The 21,055-nt window shown below is 42.5% G+C and overlaps 1 protein-coding gene and 1 long non-coding RNA gene across 3 annotated transcripts in view; one reads left to right on the forward strand and one right to left on the reverse strand.

Annotated features, from left to right (window-relative positions):
- Window positions 1-21,055, reverse strand: part of BID (BH3 interacting domain death agonist) — a 39,631-nt gene that overhangs the window by 17,785 nt on the left and 791 nt on the right. The window lies entirely within an intron of this gene.
- Window positions 2,670-12,631, forward strand: LOC107537724 (uncharacterized). The gene is made up of 3 exons (XR_001603257.2): window positions 2,670-2,757; window positions 12,057-12,190; window positions 12,472-12,631. It is a non-coding gene; the product is annotated as an uncharacterized LOC107537724 (long non-coding RNA).

A 21,055-nucleotide genomic window follows, 5' to 3' on the forward strand; every position in this document is an offset into this window, starting at 1 on the left:
CATCCTTGGATGTTTGTCTGCCCTCCACAGACTTCGTCCCCAGCTCCGGGAAAGCTGACCCTGCCTTGCTCTGCCCTGCACCTCTCTAGGAGAACTTCCAGAGGGCTGCAGTGACCGACGCCGTCGCGGCCGCACCCCCAGACCTCGTGTGTGTCTTTCAGCGGATCGTCCGGGTGGCCTGCTGGTGCCGAGAACCATTGGGAACTGGTAAATAAACCCTGTGTGATTTGCTTTATGTTTGTCTCTGTCTCCCTTCTTGCAACTTGAATTATTGGCTCGGTCTCATTGAACTAAAGTGTCTCTCAACCCTCATGGTGGTATAGCCACGTATTGGGAGGTAGACCACCTGCGTTTATGTCTCCAGAGAAACTGGGACACCTGGTAATTGCCATCTGTGCAGCAAGAATGTTAATTACCAGCTAAGCCTCCTTATGTTTCATTTACAAAGTTAGAGCCATACAATATTGAACTAGGGCCACAAAATTAACTGTTGTCATAAATTTTCATAAGGGATCTCAGATTAGACTTTAAGCATCTCTATTATTTGCTATCCTGAAGGTAAAAAACCAAATCTAAACAATTCCACCAGGTTCCACTTGCAGTTTCTATAAATGTGAGTGAATTCCTCTGTGGAAATAAAGGAAGCCCAACCAAAAGGGAACAAGAGCTATTTATTCAGACACGTGTATTTGGAAGAGACTCAAAGGCAGGCTGAGGAAGGGGGAAGCTTTACACTGAGGAAAGGAGGCTTCAGGTGGGCCCCCACAGGAGGCTGGTGGCCTGGGGTAGCTGGAGGTGGCAGACTGTGAGCTGGTCATCTTATGTAACTGGTCAGGGGTGCATATTTAGCTTTCTTTGGGCGATCCTAAATTGAAAGCAGGGACAAAAAATAGGAAAGCTGTTAGTTATTAACCAAGTCCTGGCCATTTGGGGCTGACTGTTACAGAAATTACTTTTAGCTTCCAGGACTGTCACCAAAGATGAAGGTCTAATTTCCTGCAAGTCTGCACCAGACTTCCTGGGCTGGTTATCATAAATAAGGGACTTGGTTTTCTGGACAAGTTGTTGCAAGTTATGGGTTAAAGTTCTATTTTTACATATGGTCCTGCCATTGTATAGTAGTATATTCAGTCTTTACCTCTCTTATTCTGCGATAGGGTATGTGGCTAAACGGCTCTAACTGATAAGGGCTACAGGGACTATCAAGGAGATAGTAAGACAAACCCCCAACAGATTTATGGCCTAGAACAGACCGGCAGAAGACCAGATCAATACAACATGGCACTAATTTCACCTTATGGTGAACCCCAGCTTCATTATACGCTCATTGTAATACATTAGCATCCTAACCGACAGACCCTGTACTTCCAACATGAGAAACAGAAAGCCTATATAAGGACCCAAAATGGCCAACAGGGCTCTTCTCAGAAGTCTCCACCCCTTTCCTGGAAAAATCCTGAATATTCCTCCCCCTTACTAAATGCCCTACCCTTCAATTAAATGAGCCTCGATAAAAGAAGTAAATCCCACTAGGGAGGGGCTGCTCTGTGGAGTAGCCCACTCCGTCTCACTGCTTTACTAATAAACTCTTTTACTTTAAACTCTGTGCTGACTCACATTTGAATTCTTTTCTCAGTGAAGTGAAGAATCCATCGTAGGTCACAGACCTTTGTGTCCCCAGACCGCCAGAATGCCTAAATCGATTCCAGTTCCCCAAATATCTTAAATTCCCTGGCCAATCAGGAAGTGACCTTCCTTACCACCTCTAGGGCTGGAACCCTATAACCAGGGAGGGTTCCCTATTACCAGGGAGCCCTCCTAGGAAGGCTTTGTAAGTTCTATAAAGTCAACCTTAGTTCTGTGAAAAGTGTCTTGGCATTGCCCTGGCCAGGTGGCTCGGTTGGAGTGTGGTCCCCTACACCAAAAGGTTGCAGGTTTGATCCCCAGTCGGGGTGCGTATGAGAAGACAACAGATTGATGTTTGTCTCTCTTTCCCATCCCCTCTCTAAAATAAATAAGCATGACCTCAGGTGAGGATTTTTTTTAAAAAGTGCTTTGTCATAGCTGATTACATAAGCATCATTTAGAAATATGACATTCCAAGTAAGGCCCTGGTTACACTATCAATTTGTTCAATTATATTATATCTTGGTTAAAAAAAGACAGTGACAGGTTCAGAGCAGGATCCCCACGCTGTGCCACTTGGGCATGTGCTTCATTTTGAGCTGCAGGCAATTGAGACCCTGCAAACTCCTGAGAAACTTTTACTGCTCCCTGAAATTTGGGGCTTTGACCATAATAAGTTATCACCAGAGATAACTTCTTGTGATCCATCTGTATAGTGGGGCAAATATCTAACTAGTGAACATCTGTTCTCATGTTGTGAATGATCTTCCTCCTCTCTTACCTCATCCGTGACTCAGAAAGCCATGTTACACTCATTCTCCCCTTATGTCTCTAAACCTGTCACGTATGTAGGGTTTCCATATGTACATATATAATTAGATTTGGTTATTTTCTCTTGTTAATCTGTCTCATGTAGATTTAATGACCAGACAAGACTAAAGAAGCTTGGAGGGTACAGGAAAGTTTCACCCTCCCCTACAGTTGGTGCTGTGAGCAGGACACCTCACAGGCCAGGCACTGCTCAGCTGGAGGCTGCTACAATAGAAAGATCTTGGGACCTCTAGCATGAGCCAGCAAGAGTAAGAATTCTTGCCAAGGCAGACTCCCGGATCTCTACCTGCAGAGTTTAGTGTAAGTACAGTGATAAAAGTTTTCATTTTCTAAATTTAGATTAGTAGAAGAAAATATTTGTGAAACTAGTTTCTTGGGCTTAGCAACCCTTGGTTATTTGGTAAGAGTACTCACGGGTTTTGTTAATTTTGTTTTTCTCTGTCTGTCTGGTGTCTCTCCTTTCATCTTGTTATATGTCAGGAGACCTTGGTCTTTATGACCAGTGAGAATATTTTCTCTCTGGCCTCCACCATACAGAAGTTGCACTGGGTGGGATGAACCTTGCTCTCTGTCTAGCCATGCCAAGCTCTCAAGGGAGTTTTCTGTGCTTATCCATTTCCTCCCAGAGCTGGTAAAAACAGGACGCCTCATTCTTGGTTCCCACCAGTCAGAGGATGCCTACGCATCTGACAGGCAGCAGAGCAGGCTGTGGATCCTATAGATCCAAGCTTAGGGAATCTAAACACCCCATTCAGAAGGGAAAAAAACATGTGCTTCACTATGTTTTGGAATGCCTGTTTCGAACTCGGGGGTAAATTTCATCTTATCTTTTTGCACTCTTCTTTGGAAAAGCTTCCTACATTCATAGTTCTTATTAGTTGAATTGCTATTAAGATCCTACTTATCTTAGTAAGGATAATACTCCTTAGTAAGGGTAAAGGATCCAAATGAGGGCTCCTTTGAATTGGAAAAACTTCTAAAAAAGCAAGCAAAGGCTCGGCTGGTGTGGCTCAGTGGTTGAGCGTCCACCCATGAAACCTGGAGGTCACGGTTCAACTCCTGGTCACAGCACATGCCTGGGTTGTGGGCTCAATTCCTGGTAGAGTGCAGGAGGCAGCCAACTGATGATTCTCTCTCATCATTGACACTTCTTTCTCCCTCTCCCTCTCCCTTCCTTTCTCTGAAATCAATAAAGACATATTTTTAAAAAATTAAAGATATAAAAGGTACCTAAAACAAAAGACTGTAGGACTGCTGTTACTCCTTACAGGAGATCCTCAGGTATCTTTCCCTCCTTGGTCTAAGGCCAATCTAATAGCTATAATTAGAGAATTTCTTACTTTCAGGGAGAATCCTCAAAAGTTTTGTAAATAGATTACCTACTGAGTCTAGTGAGAGAGGGAAATAAAATTTCACATTGTTCCTTCCTTCTCAAATCCAGACCTATTGGTTACTGATTCTGTAACTCCCAGGGATATCTATTCCCTATGTCCTAAGGACTTTGCCTTGGCTCTCTGCCTGCCTGGGATATGCAGTCACTTCTTTTGGCTACCAGAAGGAATGATACTGGTTTGTACCCTCTTGAGTCCATGGAATTGTTTAATGCAGTAGAGCCTTGGTTCTAGAACTTAATTTGTTCCAGAAGGCTGTCTGAAAACTGAATCATTTTTTTTCATTAAAAATAATGTAAACTGAATTAATCTGTTCCAAACCTGGAAATGATTCCTTGTTTTAACCTTTCTTATATACAGCACATGTCTAATGTACTGTTCAATCTATAAACAAACACTTAAAAACAAAAAGGACATGAAATGTAAATGAAAATTTAACAAAAAGGAAATGAAAGGTACAGTAAAAAATGAATATTTAATAAGCAGCAACAAAAGCAAAAAAAAACACAAAAAATATTCACAGCACAATTTTTTGAGATGTTAACAACGTGAGGTTTAGTGGTAAAGTGACTCATAATCATGCAATCTCTCCTCTGTCACCTGAGAGACATGTGACTGATCATACAGTGTATCAGCATGAAAGGGCTGTCAGGTTGAGAAGCAAATTGTTCGAGATGGGGGACATTCGAGAAACAAGGTTTGACTTGAACTGCCAGAAATATTTACTGGTTGTCCCAGCTGAAAACTGACAAAATATTTAAAAGGATTTACCTTCAAATAACTTTTGGACCAGAAATTTGGCAACACTGGAAGCTGGATTCAGGGCCTGATAGGAATTTTTTAAAAGGCCTCCTTCCCAAAGCTAAAATAAAATGATATACCCAGAAAGAAGCAAATTAGGGATGATGTAGTTGGATGGATAGATCAACCTATGATGTCACTTAAGTTATAGTCCAATTCTTTAGAGCAATTATCCTTACCTTACAAATCTTTGTGAAACCACAAATGCAGCTCTAGAAGTAGGTCAAAGCCCACCTATCTTTACCATCCCCAATTCCTAAGACTGGAAAACAAAAAAGGAGATGAGGTGTTTTTGAAAGCACAAACTGCTTTGCTGACTGTAAGGCTCCCTACAAAATTTATTATCTTCTCCACAAACGTTAATAAGAAAAAGCCTTGCCCAGCTGGCGTGGCTCAATGGTTGAGCAATGACCCATGGACCAGGAGGTCATGCTTCGATTCCCCATCAGGGTACATGCCCGGGTTTCAGGCTCGATCCTCAATACGGGGCGAGCAGGAGACAGTCGATCAATGACTCTCTCATCTCTGATGTTTCCATCTCTCTCTCTCTCTTTCTCCTTTCCTTTCTCTGAAATCAATTAAAAAAAAAAAGCCTTAAATACCTGACTGGATAAACTTATTACTCATCTCATGGTAGTAATTTTAAAACAAAGACTAGGAAAAAAAAAAAAGGCTAGGAAGTGTCTGTTTGCATCTGTCTGTATGTTCATGAGTGTTGTGTGGTATTTTCTACCTGTGATGGTATTGTTAATTTGTAAAAGAGGTCTATTTAATTGGCTTAAACAAATAAGTGCTTGTATTAAAATTCTGAAAAATATAATAGAAACTAACCCAGTGCTTTTCAGGATCATGCAATCTGGGAAAATATTTGATGTGGAAGCTGTTTTGGGTTTGGTTTGGTTAAAACAGACAGGTCTTTACAGTTATCAAAATTAAATATAAAACTTTAATTTTACCTGGGTTAAAAAAAAATAAGTTCATGTTATCTCTGTTACAAAATTTTTCAGCACAATAAATAACTTGGTATAATGTAATTTTCATAAGTAATCTAAACATAATTAAGAGCAAGTAAATTAAATAATGTAAGTAGAATAAATAGGTTTTAATAGGATGAACTCTTTAGCAATAATTATATTTTATGTGTACTTAGAAATGGTTCCCTAAATCTCTTTGGTAACTTGAAACTTTAGAGTTTTGCTAGCTAAATTAAATGATGGATCATCACTGAATATCTATATTAAATTTCCAAATAAAATAATATAATGAAACATTAATTACTGAACATAGGTTTATCTACCTTTGGCATCTCATTGCAGAGAAACTAAAAGAGTTAATTTGGATCTGTTAGTAATCATGTTGTGTGCCACATTAAAAGACTGTACTATGAAAAAGCATGTATTTCTGGAAATTATGGAATGTATTCATAAAGTTATCAATCTAAAAAATACAGGTGTAACAATTCACAGTCACTTATTTCTTAGTTTTCACCAGAAATTAAAGTTTCTAAAGTTTAAGAATTCTAATATATATAAGTAAAGCTACAAAAAACTATAATAGGGAAAACAACTGTGTATACAAGAAAAATAAGTTATATTTTTGGCTTTAAAAAAAGGGTATGAGACATGGAGATATGTTTTTTGTTAAGGAACATAAAAGTAATTTTGCTCTTGTTATTTCTGAGTGGGTAAGAGAACACAAGACAAATTAAAAGGGACCAAAAAGCTATAAAAAGTTTATGAAACGAAATCTTGAGAAAGAATCTTTATGTGTGATCAGGCTGGATAAGATTGAATGGATTTGTTATAAGGATTTTTCCAAAAGTTTTAATATTAATCATGTGCTAAAACTTAATATTCTTTCAGCTGCTAAAAGGACAGTTTTCCTGGATTACTGGTCTGCTCTAGAGAAGATGCTGTGAAAAAAAAAGCCTGCCTGCCTAGAAAGCAAAGATTTTGTGTTTTATCAAAATAATTTTCGGTATTTTATGTTGTCTTAATCAAGTCTTTGATTTAAGAAAACTGAATCTTCTCAATAGTAAAAGCTAACATTCTCTACTGAAATACTGAAGCTGAATTTCATGAAAAGGCATCAGAAACAAAACCTGATGTGGCTCCTATGGATGAAATCCACTCTACTTCTTTCAAAATTGACCTGCCATTGCAGACCCTCATAACATGGCAATAGTGGGCTCCTGAATTAGAGAAATTAAGACAGGTAAAAAATTGTTGTAAATTAAAAGAATAGTCAGTCAGGACTGTGCGAAATCCAAGATAGCTGGCTGTTTTTTTCTGGTTTCCTGGCAAACCCCATTTTTGTTATTTGTATTCCTTCATTCACCATAGTGCATTTAGGCTAGACTTTATTCAGCTGCCACTCAGTACGTGTTATCAATATGTTCTTGTCGTATATGTTTTCTGAATGGGTTGAAAACTCCATCTGCTGAAGGCTGATGCCCTCACAGTGGCAAAGAAACTGTTAGAAAACGTATTCCCACTTGGGGTATATATCTTCCACAATCTCTAGTGACCAATGCACCTACTTCACTGGGAAATTCTTAAGAATCTTGATGGAAAGCTTTACAAACATCTTGGAATTATCACTGACCCTATCACCATCAATCATCAGCCAAGGTTGAGGGAACTAATGGAAAAACTGGATTCAAGAAGAACATGTTTTAATTACACAGGACTGAAAGAACTAATGAGGATGATTACAATTTTTATGATTTTTTTCTTTTGGTTTGAAACATTGCTCATTCCTTAATTTTTTTATTTTCCGGGTATAAGAAAGTTTGTTTTTTGTTGTGTTTTTTTTTTCTCTCTTATACCACCCATGATTTAGAGCAGCAATTTTTAACCTTTTTCATCTCATGGCACACATAAACTAACTTAATTACTAAAATTTTGTAGCACACAAAAAACATATTTTTGGGCAATCTGACAAAACAAAACAAAAAAACCCTACGTATAATTCTAATTCATTCACACCAGACAGCTATTGTTGTGTTGGCTGTTGTCATTATTTTATTTGACAATCCAAGGGAAAAGAGGTCAGTGCTCCTGATTAAATAGTCAAGTTTTGCATATTTTAAAGATTCTTGTGGCACACGGGTTGAAAATTGCTGATTTAAAGCAATTTGGTAAATTACACCTTTTAAAGCAGAACTGAAACATTTTTCTTTTTCTCCCTACTTGATCCCACCGGAAATCAGAAACTCTCAGTGAGTATTCTTATTTACAATATGGTTATTTGCATAAATTCAATAAGAATCTGTTTTCCTTGTGATGACACAATTGGAAACTGGTAAGATTAATCAAGGCTTTGACTAGAATGTCATGTTTGAGAAAAACATTCACAGACTCAGACATGACCAGACAGCTTTAAGGAATTAAGACTGACTTATGGAAGCCAATAAAACCCTTGGAAAAACAGCCTCATACCTTTCTTACAGGGTTCCCAGATGCCTTACCAGGTAAGAAAAGGTCAATTCCTAGAAGGTGCAGGACCCTCAGGATATTTTGGGGACCTTGAAAAGAGAGAAACTCACCCAAATCTATAGGTATTGCAGGCAACATCTGACGATGACAAGTCCTTGGCTTCACTTTTATGGCCTAAAAGGCCTTTTAAAGTTCAATCTGGAGATTCCTTATGAAAACACCCAGCAAATTAGATTTTAAAAAGCCCATGTGGACTTCCGGTCAAGGTGGCAGGGTAGGTGAACACTGTGCTTGCCTCCTCCCATGACAATCAAAATTACAACTAAGGTATAGAACAACCACCACTGAGAACCAGAAGACTAGCTGAACAGAACTCCTAAAACTAAGAATATACAGAAGAAGCCACATTCAGACTAGCAGGTGGGGCTGGTCCCACACCCACATGTGACAGTTGAGAACTGGGGTGGGATATCTCAGCTACAAAGGTGCCCCTTGAGGAATGAGGGGTCCTAGTCCCACAATGGGCTCCTCAGCCTGGAGTACCAGTGATGGGAAGAGGAATCCCAACAATAGCTGGACATGAAAATCAGCAGGGACTCCATCCAAGTGAGATGGAAGTCTCTAAAGACTCAAGGCATTCTCTTAAAAGGACCCAACCACAGACTCACTTGCTCACATACACTCACCCTGAGCTCCAGTAAAGGGACAGCATCTCGAAAAGCACCAGGGACATTCAGGGAGGAACTGAATTGTCTGGCTTTACAGTGAAGGCTGGAGGGGAAGCTTTCTTCAGACTGAAGTGGCAGCAAATACCATTGTTCCTTTGTTGAGATCTCCTCACATACAGCCTGCAGGTGCCCCAAATCTGAGTCTCCATCAACCTGGTTAACACTTCTCTTGCCCAATCCTGGTGATTCTCTGAGTCCCAGCTCCACCAAATTCCCAGTCCACCCAAACCTCTCTCAGAAGCTAATCTACATAATTGGCCAGCCTAGGTCCACAAACCCAAAATAAGTAGTAATTGGCCTCAGCATACCCGGTACCTCTTGCTGAGTAGCCCCAAACCTGGCACTAATGGTAGCTGTCCTCAGTTCACAGCATAACTACTCCCATGCACCTCCCAGCCCAGCACAGGCAGCTATCACCTGCAGATCACTGCATAGCTCCTATCAGGTGGCCCTGGATTAGACAGAGGCAGCAGCTGATCTTGGCCTGCACTGGAGCCCCTCCCAAGAGGTCCCAGAACCAACATACCTGGTGCCAGCTTCAGACCACACCAGAGCATAACCCAATTAGTGCGACAAATGACACACCCAAAGGATGAACTCGCTGGCACCAGAACTCTGCTAAATGAATCCCACTGCGTGCAGTGAGGCCCTATACAACACTTGTCCACTGTAATCATGGTCAGCACTCACAGCTAGTCAGCCTGAAGGTCAATGCCTCCCACTCATGCCACAACAGCAAGGCTCAACTACAACAAAATGTCACACACAACCCACACAGGAGCCACACCTGAAGCACCTGGCTCAGGTGAACAGGAAGACTGTGTCTTTGGATCTCACAGGATACTTACTATCCAAGGTCACCCTTCCAGGAACAGGAGGCATAGCAGATCAACCTAATACAAAGAAACAAACACAGGGAGGTGGCCAAAACGAGAAGACAAAGAAACATTTCTCAAATGAAAAAATAGTACAAAATTTCAGAAAAATAACTAAACAAAATGGAAGCAAGCAATCTATCAGATGCAGAGTTCAAAAACTGGTTATAAAGGATGCTCAATGAACTTAGGGGAAGAATAGATAATCTCAGTGAGAACTTCAACAAAAAGATAAAAACCAAAAAAGAACCAGTAAGAAATGAAGAATACAATAACTGAAATAAAAAATACAATTGATGGGTTAGATGAAGCAGATTAGATGACAAAGAGGATCAAATCAGTGATAAGGAGGACAAGGTAGCAGAAAACACCCAATCAGAACAGCACACCTAGAGTGCCCAGCTCAGGTGATGGGGAAGGCTGAGCCACCAGGCCTACAGGACACTTACTATACAAAGCCACTCTACCAATTCCAGAAGACATAGCAGCTCTACCTAACACTGGGAAGCAGCCAAAATGTGGAGGCAAAGAAACATGTCACAGATGAAATAACAGAAGAAATCTCCAAAAAAACCCTAAATGAAATGGAAGCAAGCAAACTACTAGATACAGAGTTCAAAACAATGGTTATAAGGATGCTAAAAAAATTTAATGAGAATTTCAAGAATCTTAGTGAGAATTTTAAGGAAATTAGTGAGAACATCAATGACATAGAAAAGGACCAGTGTGAAATGAAGGCTACACTAACTGAAATGAATAATTTACAGAGAATCAACAGTAGAGGATACTGAGAATCAAGTAAGCAATCTGGAATATAAGGAAGCAAATACACCAAATCAGAACATCAAAAAAAAAAAAGTTTCCAGTAATATGAAGATAGCGTAAGGAGTCTCTGTGACAACTTCAAGCGTACCAGAGGAGAAGAGAGGGAGCAAGAAATTGAAAATCTATTTGAAAAACCAGTGACAGAAAACTTCCCCTACCTGTGCAAGTTCAAGAAGCACAGAGTCCCAAACAAGACGAACCCAAACAGGCCCACACCAAGACACATCATAATTAAAATGCCAAAGGTTAAAGACAAAGAGAGAATCTTAAAAGCAGCAAGAGAAAAGCAGTTAGTTACCTACAAGGGAGCACCCATATGACTGTCAGCTGATTTCCCAACAAAAACTTTGCAGGCCAGAAGGGAGTGGCAAGAAATATTCAAAGTGACGAAAAACAAGGAACTACAACCAAGACTGCTCTACCCAGCAAAACTATAATTTAGAACTGAAGGTCAAATAAAGAGCTTCACAGATAAGAAAAAGCTAAAGGAGTTCATCACCACCAAACCAGCACTACAGGAAATGTTGAAGGGTCTTCTTTAAGAAGCTAATGAACAAAATAAACTAGCAAAATAGACCCAGAGATGTTGAATCATGCAACAGACTGATGCATTTCAGAGGGAAGGGGATGGGAGGTAGGGATGGGACGAGATTAACCAAAGAACTTATATGTGCTTGGCTGGCATGGCTCAGCAGTTGAGCATCGACCTATGATCCAAGAGATTGCGGTTCCATTCCTGGTCAGGGCACATGCTCAGGTTGTGGGCTTGATCCCTGGTTGGGGGCGTGCAGGAGGCAGCCAGCCTATCAACGACTCTCTCATCATTGATCTTTCTATATCTCTCTCCCTCTCCCTTCCCCTCTTTGATATCAATAAAAACATATTTACTAATAATAAAAAAGAACTTATATGCATATATGCATAACCCATGGACACAGACAATAATGTGGTGAAGGCCTGAGAGGAGGGTAGAAGGGGGGTGGAAGGAGTCAATGGGGGGAAAATGGAACATCTGTAATACTTTCAACAATTAAGATAAACTTAAAAAATAATAATAAAATAAATAAATAAATAAACATTTTTTAAAAAAAGAAAGAAAACTACAACTGTTCATTTCCCAAGTCCATGCAAGCTAGAGTGGGACAACTTGATATAGACTGCAGAGAAATCTCAACAGCTCACCTATGGAGACTCTCCAGACCTGCCTAGAAAGATCACCAGAGAGATTCAAGTTGCAGACCAGGAGAATCTGTCAGACTGTCACTGCCTGCCTTCACTCCATTTGAGGATGACTCAAGACAGATACACAGAGGCCCTGGCCAGGTACCTCAGCTGGTTAGAGCGTCATTCCAATATGCCAAGGTTGCTGGTTCTCGGTCTGTCTCCCTCTCTCTCTCCCTCTTTCTCTCTAAAAATCAATGAGTAAAATTTTTTAAAAAGACATACATCTAGAAATCTTCTCGACTAACTGCTTTCAGAACTCAGAAACCAAGGTTAGAGTCTCCTCCAATCATTAACCTTTGTTTTTCTTTTTTCCCCCAGAGATGCCTCTTATTAAGTGCCTGACTGCCTGCAAACTTTGCGAACCCACCTGCATCACCACCTCCTGAAATGAGACATAGAGCGATTTACTGACCCAGCTTCTGGAATGTGAAATTTCCAGGGAAGTTTCAGAGGTGGGAACTTCCTTATGACCTTATATATAGAAAAGCCCAAGGAACCCACTAGGGGTTCAGAGCAAGTCACCCCAATATGTGCCACTTGGTATATAAATTATTTTGAATTGAAGGCAATGAAACCCTGCAGGCTCAGGAGAAACTTTGACCTCTTCCTTAAAGAATTTTAAATTAGGAGATTTACCCATAAGAGTTATCACCAGAGATAGCCTTTTAGGACCTATTTACAGGGCAGGGCAAGCTTCTAATACCAAACATCTGTTCTTCTTATCACCCTGCAGTGACTTTCCTCCCCTCTGAATCCCCAAGGTGCCTTACCTCTCATCTGTGGCTCAGAATACCATATATACTTCATTTCCCCCTTATGTCTCTGAACCTCTCGCTATGTGGTGGGGCTCCCATACGTACATATACAATTAAATTTGGTTATTTTCTCTTGTTGCTGTGTCTCACACAGATTTGCTTATTAGAACAGCTGAAAAAAACCTTAAGGGTACAAGAAAGTTTCTTCCTCCCCCACAACAGGGTCAAGGCAGAGCCAGAAAGATGACCCTGACAACCCTTGGTAGCTCAGAGCTATAGACTTCCTCCTTTCCACAGTACCCAAGAACACCACCTGGACTTTGCTAACCCACTGACTTCTTTCTCTGGGTTTTACTCTTACCAGCTTTCACATGGCTTATCCTGACAATTCACACTAGAATCAACTGGGAAGCTTTAAAACAGACTGACTTGGCCTGGCCGGGTTGCTCAGTTGGTTAGAACATTGTCCCCATAAGCCAAGTTGCTGGTTCAATTCCCGGTCAGGGCACATACTACAATCAATCAATGAATGCATAAATAAGTGGAACAACAAATTGATGTCTCTCTCTCTCTCTCTCAAATAAATAAATAAATAAGACTGATTTGACATGACCTTATACGTAGAAAAGCCCAAGGAAGCCAGTGAAAAACTATGGAACTAATAAATGAGTTCAGCAAGGCTGTAGGATACAAGTATTTGTAAGATCAACTGAATTTCTATACAGTAGCAATGAACAATTATTAAAAATGAAATTAAGAAAACAATTACCTTTATAATGAGGAAAATAAAATACTTATGAATACATTTAACAAAAGCATAAGACTTGCAAACTGAGAACTATAAACATCATTGAAAAAAAGTAAAGATGAAACAAATGAAAAGCCAATTCATGTTTATGAATTGGAAGACTTAATATTGTTAATATGGCAACACTCCTCAAATTGATCTATAGATTCAGTGGAATTCCTCTCAAACTCCCAGCTGGCTTTTTTGCAGAAAGTGACAAGTGGTTCCTAAAATTCATATAGAAATTCAGGGAAATAGAATAGCCAATCTTGAAGAATAACAAATTGGTCAATCCACACTTTCTCATTTCAAGACTTAATACTAAGTGACAGTAATCAAGACCGTGTGGCACTGGCAAAGGATAAACATACATATCAATGGAATGGAAATGACTATCTATACACAAACCCTAATATTTATGGTTAACTGATCCTTCACAAAGTGACCAATACCAGGGTAAAGAATAGTCTTTTCAACAAACGGTGCTGGGACAGCTGGACATCCACAAGCAAGAGTATGAATTTGGGCCCCACCTCACATCATACACAAAAATTAACTGGAAACAGATCATGGAGCTAAATGTAAGGGCTAAAACTATAAAAACCCTTAGAACACAGAATAAAACTTCATGACCTTAGGTTGGGCAATGGTTTCTTAGACATGACATTAAAAGAAGTGATATAAGAAAATATATATATAAATTGGACTTCCTGACAATTAAAAACTTTTGTGCTTCACAAGATACCATCAAGAAAGTGAAAAGACAACCCACAGAATGGGAGAAAATATTTACAAATCATTTATTGACAAGGGACTTACATTCACAATATAGAAGGAATTCTTATAACTCAGCAACAAAAAGCCAACTCAATTGCCCCGGTGGGTGGCTCAGTTGGTTGGAATGTCATCCCATACACCAAAAGGTTGTGGGTTCAATTCCCAGTCAGGGCACACACCTAGGTTGCGGGTTTGATCCCCAGTTGAGCTGTGTATGAGAGGCAACCAATAGATGTTCCTTGCTCACATCAATGTTCCTCTCTCTTTCTCCCTTCCTCTCTCTAAAATCAATCAATCTTTATATATATATATATATATATGTATATACACACACACAAACCCACACACACATATATATCCTTGGGTGAGGATTAAAAAATAATAAAAAACAATTAAAAATTAGGCAAAAAACTTAAATAGACCAAAGAAGATATACAAGTGGCTAATAAGCACACAAAAAACTCTCAACATTACTGGCCATTACAGAATGCTAATCAAAACCACAATGAAATGCCATTTCACACCCACTAGGATGGCTAGATAAAACAAAAAATACCAAGTGATCACAAGGATATGGAGAAACTGGAACCCTCACACATCGCTGGTGGGAATATAAAACAATGCTGCTGCTCTGGAAAAGTCTGGTAGTTCCTCAAAACAATTATGACCCAGCAATTCTACTCCTAGGTATATACATAAGATAAATGAAAATATATGTCCACAGAAAAATTTGTACATGACTATTCACAGCAGCATTTTACAAAGTAGTTAAAAAGTAGAATTAACCCAAATGTTCAACTAATGAATCAATAAACAAAATGTGGTATATCCCTACAATAAAATTTACTTGGCCACATGCTACAACACGGATGAAAACATTATACTAGTCCAGCTGGGCATGGCTCAGTGGTTGAGCATCAACCTAGGATCCAGGAGACTGAGGTTCGATTCCCGGTCAGGGCACATGCCTGGGTTGTGGGCTTGGTCCCTGGTAGGGGGTGTGCAGGAGGCATTCGATCAATGACTCTCTCATCACTGATGTTTCTCTCTCTCTCCCCCTCTCCCTAAAATCAATATATATTAAAAAACAAACAAACAACATTATACTAAGTGAAACCAGTCACAAAAGACCATATATGATTCCATTTATATGGACTTCCCACAATAGGCAAATCCAGAGACAGAAAGTAGATTGTGGTTGGTTAGGGCTACAGGGAGAGGGGGACTAGGAGTGACTGATAATGTATATAGAGTTTCTTTTGGGAGTGTTGAAATGTTCTAAAATTATAATTTGATAGTGGTTGTACAACCCTGTGAATATATTAAAACCCACTTATTTATTTAAAATATATATTTTTATTGATTTCAGAGAGAGGAAGGGATAGGGAAAGAGAGATAGAAACATCAATGATGAGAGTCACTGACCCACTGCCTCCTGCACACCCCCAACTGGGGATCGAGCCCACAACCCGGGCATGTGCCCTGACCTGGAATCGAACTGCAATCTCCTGGATCCTAGGTCAATACTCAACCACTGAGCCATGCCTGGCTGGGCAAAACCCACTTTAAATGGGTGAATTTTATGATGTGGGAAATATCTCAATAAAAAAGAAAAGGGCAGCCTTGGGGAAGGTGGTATAAATGCACAGGGGCCTCTTTACCAGATAACTCAGGCCATCCCCTCACACAGCTCTGCTGCTCCAGGCAGGTCCTCATAAGTCTATCATCCTGGGGTCTAAAGACCTCCATGACCTAGGTTCTCCTGCTTCCCCTCACCTCGTCAGGCCCTGGGATTCTACAAGAACTGTGCACAATGTGTAGGGCAAGATGGGCAAGATGGGCTAGTGGGGAAGAAAAAAGGTGTCCCAGGGACTATTGCAAAAAGTCTAGGTTAGCCTTTGTCTCACTGCCTTGCCTGTTAACACTGCACAACTATCCTCCTCGTAGAGCTTAGTCAGGGAGGAAAAGGACATTACCAAAGCCAAGTGAGACTCAGCCACCCTGGGGCTGCTTTCACACCACCCTTTTGGGCCAGAGCTGGTAGGTGGGCTGCTGAGTGGAGGAGGGGGGCAAGGATGGCCACCAAGCATGGATAGAAGGGCATTCCATGGGTAACAACATTCCTCCAGCCTCCCAAGTCCTGGCAGGAAATCTGGTTTCCTCATCTACAAAAGGGAGCACAGTGCAGTCAGTTGGAGTGTAAAAAAGTCAGTGCAATCACTTTACACACTGGTCAGCATCACCCCGGTGAGATGCTGTGACCAACGAAGGCCCTTGACTCGGCTCCCAGGTAAGAATTTGGGAGGTTGGATATCACCAACCTCCTTCTAGGAGATACCCCAGAAAGAAAACAAGGCTTTTTAAGAAGTGGTGGATGCCTGGGGGTCAGGTGGTGCCACAGTTGAGCCAGTCTTGTCTTGCTGTCTGGAACTCTGGGTGAAACAAAAGAATGGAGATATTCACAAGGCTGTGGGCTAAAGAGACACATCTTCCTAAAGGCTGTGCTGTTACCCAGTCCCAGGAGCTCACCAGCCTAGGACTACCCGCCAGCCTCATAGCCCCACAGCAACCCTCTCCAGGAAAGGGTGAGGAAATGCTTGCTGGAAAGGTTCCCAGAGAGATTCCAGTCAAGGGCAGTCTATCTCCTCAGTCACAGCAGAGCCTGACTTCATTCCAGGTCTCCAGGTGGTGCTAAGCCTGGCTGTGGTCCTCTATCCCTCCCTACCCCAACCTCTTCCTACTACAGACAAAGAGGCAGCTGGGCCCAGAAAGGGAGGCAGTCCCAAAAGTGGTGACTTCCCTCACCAAAAGCCAGCAACCAAAGTTCAGGCTCCCAACTGAACCATACAGGTGGACTCCTTCCTGTTTCCAAGGAGATGCCCTGCTGGTACCAGGAGCCTTTCCCAGCCCCTTCAGACACACATCTGCCTTCTCAGATGGCTAGTCCTTTATTAAGAACGCACTCGCTGATGCTGAGAGGGGCTGCTGGTGGGTGTGATCATTTGCCCAGCTGGCGTTCTTCAAAACTGTGGCACATATATGCTGAGGCCTTAGGCCTGGGTTTACTCTCATAGAACCAGTTATTCACCTGCAGGTCCCTCTTCTGCATTTACTCCCAGGAAGGACACAAGACTGCTGCCTCCCAGATGCCTTTATGCCTCAGCCCCCATTCTACTTCCACCTGCGACCCCCTCCCCCTGCACCTCTTCCTGGCACTGAGTCTCTACCCTGCTCTGTTCTCTTGCTGCCCCAGCCCCTGTTAACACTAGACTCCAGTTCTCCCAGCTCTGATTTCAACTGGCTCTCCCTAGAGAAACAGATCTAAACCTCAGAGAAAAAAAGCTCAACTCCTTAAGTCTCCAGGGCAAAGCATTATGTTAAAAGGCCCACGTACTCCTATCTCATAGAGGGAAACTCTGAAAGTGGACAGGTGGAAGGGTCACAGCTGGCTCTGCACCTGCCACATAACCTCACTTTCTCCATCTGTAAAAAAGGACACTGCCTGCCTCATGGGATCAAACCACTTCCTTGTTTTCTAAGGGAAAGTGCCCAACATATAATGGCCACTCAGAAGTCTCTTCTTTCACTTTGTGTTCATTGGGGAGGGGGGTTGTTGAGGTTGGGGTAGGGAATCCAAGCAGAAGCTCTTGGGACATGGCCAGTCCTGGACCCAGGGCTGCAGCCTCCTGAACACTTGTCCAAACATGAGCATATATGTGAGAAGCACCCCCACCATGGATGTTTCACATCTGCAGAACTTCACAGAATTAGCATGAGAAGTAAAATGAGATATATGGTTATGCAAATTAAACCAAGTACAGATACGGAGATGCCCATTGACAGAAATACAACAACATTATTGTTGGCCTCAGATAAGCTCAGGGCCAAGGGTCTATATAGGACAAGCATGGGGAGATTCAGCAAGTTGGACTCCCTACACGCCTACACGCACTGCATTTGGAACTCCAGCCATGGACCCAGGCCACAGCACTCAGGTCCCTTCCTCTGAACAAAGGTAGTTTGTTAACGACATGAGCATACAAGGTGAACGCTGACCTGCCCACTGGCCAACACAGCAATCAGCAGGGCAGGAGCTCCTGTCTAGACCAGGCAGAAGCCCAGGCACGAAGCTTTGTAAAAAGCTCCATGATGACTCTGGCAAACAGGCCTCTCTCTGCATGGCGGCAGCTCCACTTCTGTGCAGCCCTCTCCTGGGAATCCACATCCTTCCACCAGGGCAGACAGCCTACTCTGTGGGCCAGAGGTAAGTGATCTCCTTTTAAACCTGGTTTATGACTTCAAAGGTACTCCTTTCCCCTTTGAAACTCCATCTCCAAAACCACTTCCACCATCCAGAAACTGATAGGAATACTGAGGGGAGGGGGTAACTTAAAACAAACCACTTCCTTGTCTTCTAAGTTGGTAGCTTCTAGGATCCTTGACACAAATACCCAAAAAACCAACATAGAATTTGATTTGCAAGGCAGCAGAACCTCCAAAAGTGGTTGTTTTGTGCTTCATCCAAATGATGTTTGCCTTACACTTGAAACTTCCCTATTTTGACCCATGTAGGCAGGAAGAGGAGGGGAAGGGCTGAGTCAGGTGTGGGGAGCTGAGGGGCCTATGGGATGGTTCTTGAGGAGACATCCCAGGGAAAGCGTCCATGACAGTGACCAGTAAAGCATTACTCTCTCCCGTACACATCATTATTGCCTTGTCACCAGGGCTACCTTCAAGGGAGGGGAAATCACAGAAAGACCATGATCCTTCTCTTTGCTCCTCACTCTAAACATCTAACAGGTATGAGATACAAAGGTGGATGGGCCCTATTTGGGGAATGGAGCAGTGAGAGGCTGGGAATCCAGGCAGAGCAGTATGTAGAGCTGGAATTCCAGAGTCTGACTCCCTCAGTTGTGACCCTGGACAAGTTACTTAACCTCTCCATGCCTCAGTTTTCCTATCTGAAGAACAGAGATAACCTAGTCTCTGGTTCCCATGATGTCCAAACGAGATAATTAATGCATGTAAAATTCTCTGCGTGCATCTGACTCACAGTGGGCTTTGTCTGTCATGGCTGAGCATCACAATCCTCAACTAGCTGTCCTTTTCAGACCTATCAGTGGCTTTCGGCAAGAATACATGTGGCCTCTGGGGGTGGCCAGCCAGCTGTGGCAGTCAAGGGGCTATTACTCAGATCCTGTGCATGGGAGGCCCAATGGGGTGGGCAGCTGGCCTCAGGGGATACTCCAGGCCTGTGATGACCTCCACAGCCCCAGCCTGGCAAATGATCACCTGAGGTGAAAGTACTTCCTGTGGCCACAAATCTAGAGTGAGGGTTCTCATGAGCTGACAGTCCAGAGCCAGCACCTTGGGTACCACCACCAAGACATTAGGTTAGGATGGCTATTTGGCCTTGAAAATTGTCAGTTAGAGCCTCTTGTTTCGGTCCCCAATCCCTCTACTAAGCACTAGACAGAAAGAGAACATCATTCACTACCCTTCAAGACTCCTGCCCTGGAAGGCTCTATCATCAAATATTCTTCTTCCCCTGTATGCCCATCCTTCCTGAGTCCAGGCGCCTGGAGCTCCTGAACAGGCCATTCTCATTTACAAATAAGTGGTACCTCCAGATCCTCAATTAGTCTCCCAGGTTGGCTAAGGCTGTGAGCTTCCCTGAGCAAGGCCTCAGAGCAGGGTGTGTAATGTCCCTTCCCACCTGGAGACATCCCTTTTCCATCTAGACAACTTCCTCCCAGCATTCCCTGTGCTGCCCTGAGTGCACTTTTCCTTCTTCTGTTGCTGGCAAGTTCCTATTCATCCTTCAGAGTCCACCTCAGATAACCTAACCTTCCTCATATGAAACTAACAACAACCTGGGAGGGGGGCTGGGAGACTGGATGAAAAAAGTGAAGTGATTGAAAAGTACAGATTGACAGCCATGGAGATGTAAGTACAACATAGGAAATATAGTCAATAATAATATAATAACTATGTATGGTACCAGGTGGGTACTGGAAATATCAGGGGTAACACTCTGTAAAGTATGTGATTATCTAACCACTATGCTGTATACCTGAAGCTAATACAAAATAATATTGACTATAAACTATAATTGAAACAAACAGCAACTAACAGCAACCCACTTCATGTTCCCACAGCTCTTTGCAGCAAACAACACCAAGGCCTGCATCCCAACAACGTATTACAGTCACCAGTCTGTGTCTCCATTCCCATGAGATAGCATCCTGTCCTTGTGAATCTCCATGCCCAGCACAGTACAGGCACCCAGAGTGCTGAAGGAAGCCTGTGAGATGTTGCCTTTAAGCCCCAGCTATGAAGGCCTCCTGTGGGCGCTGCCCTGCACCTCTCCTTGTGCCCCCACCCCCACCCCAGGAAGGACAAAAAAGCTCATACTCTGGGCAGCAGGTGTTCTCTTCCCAATGATGCCTCACTAGAAGTCCGTCAACCTAACCTTTAAAACCACACGACTCCTCTCCATCTTTCCTCCTAGCTCTGAGACCTGACTCTGTTCCAAAACAGTTACTCCCAGTGGACTCCCAGGTCCCAAGATGGCATAGACTCAGGCCCAGGATTGTCCTCCTCAAGTCAGAGCCTGCCATGTGACCCAGATGGGTGGAGATGGAATGTGGAAAAACCACATCCATCTGCAGTTCCCTCAGCTCCCTTCTAGAAAGAGGACAGCTGTGATGCCACTCACTGAGTGAGGCTTGAGTTAGCAGAGAAGACTTGGCAGGAAGGGCAGGCAAACCTGGCAGTGGAATGAGGCAGTTGCCTGAAAAGGTGGGGGTACTGTATGCTGGGACCCCACCCTACTCCCCAACCCCTCCCAGGCCCACCAGATGAAGGCCAATCCAATCTCAGAAGGCCCAGGCTCAAACCCAAATGTGCTCCTCAAGCTGGTCCCTCTCTGTCCCACCACTGGCCCAGCACAGGCATTCCTGTTGGTGGTTGAATGAATAAACAAACCCCTAGCACTG

This window comes from Miniopterus natalensis, chromosome 2, assembly GCF_054644295.1.
Source record: "Miniopterus natalensis isolate mMinNat1 chromosome 2, mMinNat1.hap1, whole genome shotgun sequence".
In the NCBI taxonomy this organism is placed as follows: Eukaryota; Metazoa; Chordata; class Mammalia; order Chiroptera; family Miniopteridae; genus Miniopterus; species Miniopterus natalensis.